Raw genomic sequence first — 6,000 nt, forward strand, 5'->3', positions numbered from 1 at the left:
GGATGCCTATTTTCCACAAGTTGATATGATTCTTTAGGGTCTTAATGAAAAGTACATAACATACTTTGGTTAAAAATTCTCAATGGTTGTGTAAAACGACACCCTTTTTACCTTGTCAAAATCAGCTCTGCAAAAATCATTCCATTCTGAGGGATTGTTCCTTTAAATGCAAATGAGCTCTGCTAACTAGCACGTTATTAGGAAAGGTGATTGCAGAGATTCATAAAAAAAAAACCTTATACTCACTTCTGCTGTAGGTGAAGCTGAATCACGAATGATTTGCGTGAACATAGACGCATTTATGTAGATCAGGAGACGCATTCCCTTCACAAACAAACCTAATCCACTGCATCTTCAGCGGCTCAGATGTCGGGAGTAAATGACGACCACTATGTTTATTATTACATCCAGCAACACCTCAATCAGAGATATTCTTGTCTAACTTACATCCCTGCTCCGGCATCGCAACAATGGAGGCCGGACTGTTACAGCTGATCTGTGGTAAGACGCTCATGTCAATCAACTATCATGGGAGTGACCAGACTGCCAACACACATAATATTTAATTGACTTTTTTTATGTAATGTTGATGAAAGCATACATAGTATTGTTATGATTTTAAACTGCATATTTATTTGTTGTTGTTTTTTTAATCTATTTTTGATTATTTCTTAGGGACACAAAAGGGATAGATTTTGTGGAATGACCCAGTCATAGGTAGATTTGGTTTGCAGTAATTGCAATGAGTTCATACATCTTGACACAATTTTAACAACAACACAGACAGAGGACAGCAAAATAAATCTGATAAAAGTGTTCCAAATTCCCATCACCACTTGCAATATCTGTGACTTGTTCAACTGAGCAACAGCTGCCGGAACAAAGCTGTTTTTATATCTCTCTGTTCTGCACTGTGAGACTACAAAGCTTCGTCCAGAATGAAAAAGAAACTGGAATTCACTGCACAAAGGAGTCGTCCTTTAAGATCGAGCCATTCATCTACTGTAACTGTCTGATATACAGAGACGCTGGACTAAGCTACGACTCCCCAGTCAGCCTACTAAATGATCTAACAAAATATTTTTCTTCTTTAAAGATAGATTTACAAACTGAGACACTAAAGAAAAAGATAAAAATCGATTAAATAATAACACACATGGATAAAGTCATCATGGCTTTGTCAATGTGAAAATGGGAAAGTGCCCATTTTTAGCTTCAGTTTAAGATATTCAAGATATTTAGATATTTACAGGATTTCACACATTCTATGTGTGAAGAAACTGTTGTTGTCAAAAGATTTTACAGTAAATGCATGTGATGCACATTTTGGCCATTTTTCTTACATAACACTGAACAGTGAGTCTTCACATGGCATTTATCAGTGTTGTGATGCAGATCTGTGTTGATTCCCCAAGGCTCATTAAAGCAGGAAGCGTCTGAATCAGACCCATGGATTTAAACCCCACTCCAAATAAATAGCCTTTATCTAGGGCTACATGGATGTTTATTGCTTTTTCTTAAATAAGCTCAGAGGACCTTCTTGACCTTCAGTCAAGCCTAACGTTCCTGCTGTGGTTTATGTCTATGCACCACTGCAGCAGACACACACAGAGAGAGAGAGAGAAAGATGTGGTATGATCTGCACACACACCCACGCAGCTCTGACTCAATCCCACGAACACGCTCTGCAATGCCTGATGCTGGATGCGTCTCAAACCCAGTGATCCACCTACCAGCATTTTGCCATCAGAGGTGCTTACCAAGTCAGTAGATCTCACATTCTCAACATCTATTTATGCCGCCCTTACAAAGACAATACAAAAAGCACATAATACAAATAGACAGACAGACAAACACACACACAAACACAGCTGACTCTCATCGCATCTACTGTATAATGGTTGAGAGTATTCTGTCTATTAGCACTGAAATGACAAATTAGAGATAATTTGGACCATTTGCTTCAATTAATCAATTTTTAAAAAGCCAGTTTAGATGAGGCATTGCTCAATAGCTTTCCCAAATGTCCCTCTGCAGTGTTTCATGTCACTTTTGTACTGAAATCAATATTTAATAAGGAATATTTTTGCATTGGATGTTGCATGTCAGCATTCTTACAGTAGATCAATTTCCAAGCACTTCACAAATTGATTGCACTAAATCATTATCACTGATCAGTATTTTTCCCAGAAGTCCTTAAGTTGCATTATTTTCATAGTGACAAATATAATTGTTTTTAATTGTTACATAGATTTTGTCAAATGTTGTCACTGTGCTGCATCTAACATGTTACTGTCCATCAGTTATTGTCTTGTGAAGTGAAAAGCTGCTTGTTTGTAAGAAACAAATCTATCATTAAGGCGTTTTAACTTCAAATAATCCAACACTTCCTCCAATGAAAACATCCATGTCTTGTTGTCCTCTCACATTAAAATCCACCAACATATTTATTTAGAACTGTTTTAGACTGTTTTTACTTGTAAACAGTGCTTGATCTGTGCAGATTTCTTTCCTAATTCAAACAAGATGACTTTTCACTGGAGAAAACATTATTACAGATTAGAGGACTTGAAGCAACGGTTTGAAGTTTTGTTACAAACATGCAGCTTTTTTGATTAAGATACGCAGATTGCATACAGTTTTGTCACTGTGCTGCATCTGGCATGTCATTATTTCATAAAAACAACCTGAAATAGCATTTATATTTGTTGCTGTTAAGATATTTTAGATTGGATCATATTCTGCACTATTTATGGCTCAAACATGTGACATCACTGTTTTTCTCCCAAACAAGGAATCGATTCTCGATTCGACTCGGTCATTCACTCGCTCATCTCTTTATTCGCTAATTTTGCTAACTGCACGGAGTAGAAAGGTCTGCAAGTGATTAACTCTTATTTAAATGAGTGTACACAACTCACAATATAACCTAGGGGAGAGCGGGGTAAGTTGAGCCAGTGGGTAAATTGACCCACCCCCTGTATCTTGGCAACTGCACACTTTTACTGTCATGTGACCTTGTATTTTTGAATCACACATAATTTCTGCCAGACTGCGAAAAGGAGAAACACATGGGAGGAGTGGAAGGCACCCATTTACTTTAGTTTTTGGCTTGTCAAAGTACAATTTTAGCATAACAGATGTAATGGCTCAAAGCAAATTTATCCAGGTCTAAAAATATTTATGATGCATACAGGTTATTTAGCAACATATAAAACCATGCAAATCATTTAGCTAAAATATTAGACTGAATTGGTAAGCTAGCTAGCTTTTTTTTTTTTTTCCCCAAAATGCCAGCTATGGGGCAAAGTGAGCCAAATGATGTGGGGTAAGTTGAGCCAGCTCTTTAACTTACCCCACCATAAAGCACTGAAGTTAAGTTAAATCTCTGAAGTATAAACTGGAATTTAAAGTGATATTACACAACTGGTTTAGTTTATTTGATATGGACAGTGTACAAGTGCACCAAATCCTTCTCTGAAAACCAAAAGATGCTTTTCACCACATTATAATCATATATATCTTTCCACCAAGAATCTTTTGACTCTGACATTTATTTCTTAATTCTAATTCAGTGTTTGTTTATTTATTTATTTATTTTAATTTTACTTAACAAACTCTCTGTTTAGTCTGTTTTTGGGAAGGCTAAACTTTCGTGTTCAACATACTGTTTCAGAAATGCAAAAAATTAAAGACAAAAAATGAAACTTCTGATTGGTTTTATTTTGTTTAAGTTAGCTTTAAGAAAAGAACTATACCTATTTGTAAAATTATATTTGATTATTAAATTGATTTTTAAAAGAGATAAATCATCTCTAAAATGTCACATTTTGAATCAGGTTCAGTCAGATAGTGAGTTTAAACCTAGATGGTGCATATTACCCACTGTCTCAGGTCAACTTACCCTTGGGGCAAATTGAGCCACAGGAACACTTTATTTATAAGAAGCCATATTTTGAGAAACCTTCGTCCTCGATACATTCAGTTAATTTAAATTGATAGGAAACATCCTGAAATTACTTTAGATGCATTCATTTTCCCTTATCTTGAGGACCACATAAATAAAAGGTGGCTCATCTTACCCCACTCTCCCCTACTGTATAGACTATATTACGACAACACTATGGTTTTACTATAGTAAAAGTGCATGTTTTTGCCGTATTGAGCCTACCATTTGTATAGCCACAGTTGTACTACAAATACCATGATTAAACTATGGTTAGTACAGCAAAACCAGTTTGTGGTTACCATGGTTTAACAATTGTAACCTTGGTTCTTCGTATGTTTTAGTCCAGTATTGACAATTAAGGTCCTTTAATGTTTCAGTCCTTTTTTACATATTATCCATATTATGTACTTAAGTTAGGAAGAAGCAGGGCTAAGTAAGCATGAACTCTGTGAACATCACTCAGGGCGTACACTGTACTGAACAAAAGTGAAGAAAAGCAGAGGAGTGTTGCATATCCTCTCACTCCACTCCCACATTACCACTTCAGCCATATTTTTAAGTGTCAGAAATAGTAAGAGTGCTACTCCGAATTCAGCCACTGAAACAGATCCAGCGATTCACCGTCTCCTCAATCGATAAGACTGAGTCATTTGCGCATGGGACTTTGCTGCTAAGTAGCAGCTTGTTAGGTTTTGAGACATATCCACAATCAACACCCTCAATTTTTAACAACAGTATAACAACAAAAACTGAATTCAGTCTTTGAAAACAGCTTTCAATCTCTGAACATACCGAGTTCAAGAAAACAATCTATTAGCGCCAAAGGATGAGTCACGAACCAAAATATCCGGTTTATAGCTTTACACAACATTATTGCACAAGCAGCAGACACCCATAAAATATGAAAGTTATTTAGTTCAAATATAGCATAAATTTGTCAGATTTTATTTTATCTACATACTAAGTTACCTGTCGGAGAGCAATGCTGGGATGATTGGTTAACTACATAAACTGCACTCAACATAACGTACAGAACCGGCGGTTCCTTTTTATGGGATACATGTAACAATGTATTTTCGGGTCTTCCAGGTTTGAAAAAGTTAGAAATAGCATTTCATGCCGTTAAATGACAGGAAAGTATACCCGTGGTAGATTGAATCTTGATGAATGGACGTTGAATGAGATTTCAGCACTAGTTAGCGGACAGCGCCGAATCAATGAGAGATCTGCATCATTGTCACTTATTCAGTAGATGAATGAATGGACAAAATACAGTCTGATGTGGTAAAGCCGACATGCAGAGTCCACATGGTTAACAAGCTTACTAAACACAGCCATTCAGCATTTCCCAGTGCTCTATTCATGCAAACGATTTGGTGATGCTTTTGCCTTTGACATGGTTGAAACAACGAATGAACAAATAAATATTCTTCATCACGGTGCAAAAAACGAAAACATATATCTGCCAGAATAATGTTGCATAAGTTTCGGTGGGACGTAGCGCACCTCAGACACATTTAGGCACGGCAGAAATGACAAAGCGAAAGTTTAGTAATTGACTCACTTGAATGGAGCAGGAGTGCTGAATCTGTTCACCGCTGAAAATCTCAAAGACCGAGAGTTTATTTCAGTCCAGAGGCGTTTATTCGCGCTGGAGGAGGATGTTTGAAGATCTCCATGAAGAACGGGGCTCCGCTGCATCAGATGCATATATAGGATCGGGAACAGCGACAGCTCCACCTCCAAAGCTTCTGAAGCTTTCAGAGCTTCCTCACACTATACAGGAACCAGGCTGTATTAAACACTGGAATCTGAATCAAGTGTGTTTTCCATATTGTAAAATCAAAATGCTAACGACTTTCCAGAAAAGAGCTGGGTGAAATATTTCTTATTAATTTTCTTTTGAGTCAGATATAATTATATTTTTCTTATTTAAAAATTCATTTTTTTGTCTACGTTTAATATAATAAACTTGTTTTTCTTTCTATACCATTTGTGGCACCAAATGGAAATGCAATAATGACAAGTGAATGATATCAAAATGCGCAATT

At 36.5% G+C, this 6,000-nt stretch overlaps 1 protein-coding gene across 1 annotated transcript in view; it reads right to left on the reverse strand.

The window, feature by feature from the left end:
• Nucleotides 1-5,682, reverse strand: part of mc5ra (melanocortin 5a receptor) — a 29,588-nt gene extending 23,906 nt beyond the window's left edge. Inside the window, exon 1 of the mRNA XM_051137678.1 lies at nucleotides 5,514-5,682. The gene's annotated coding sequence lies outside the window, so the exon portion shown is untranslated. The remainder of the gene's footprint in view (nucleotides 1-5,513) is intronic.
• Between the last annotated feature and the right edge of the window lie 318 nt (nucleotides 5,683-6,000).

The sequence above is a fragment of the Labeo rohita genome, chromosome 19 (genome assembly GCF_022985175.1).
Source record: "Labeo rohita strain BAU-BD-2019 chromosome 19, IGBB_LRoh.1.0, whole genome shotgun sequence".
NCBI lineage: Eukaryota > Metazoa > Chordata > Actinopteri > Cypriniformes > Cyprinidae > Labeo > Labeo rohita.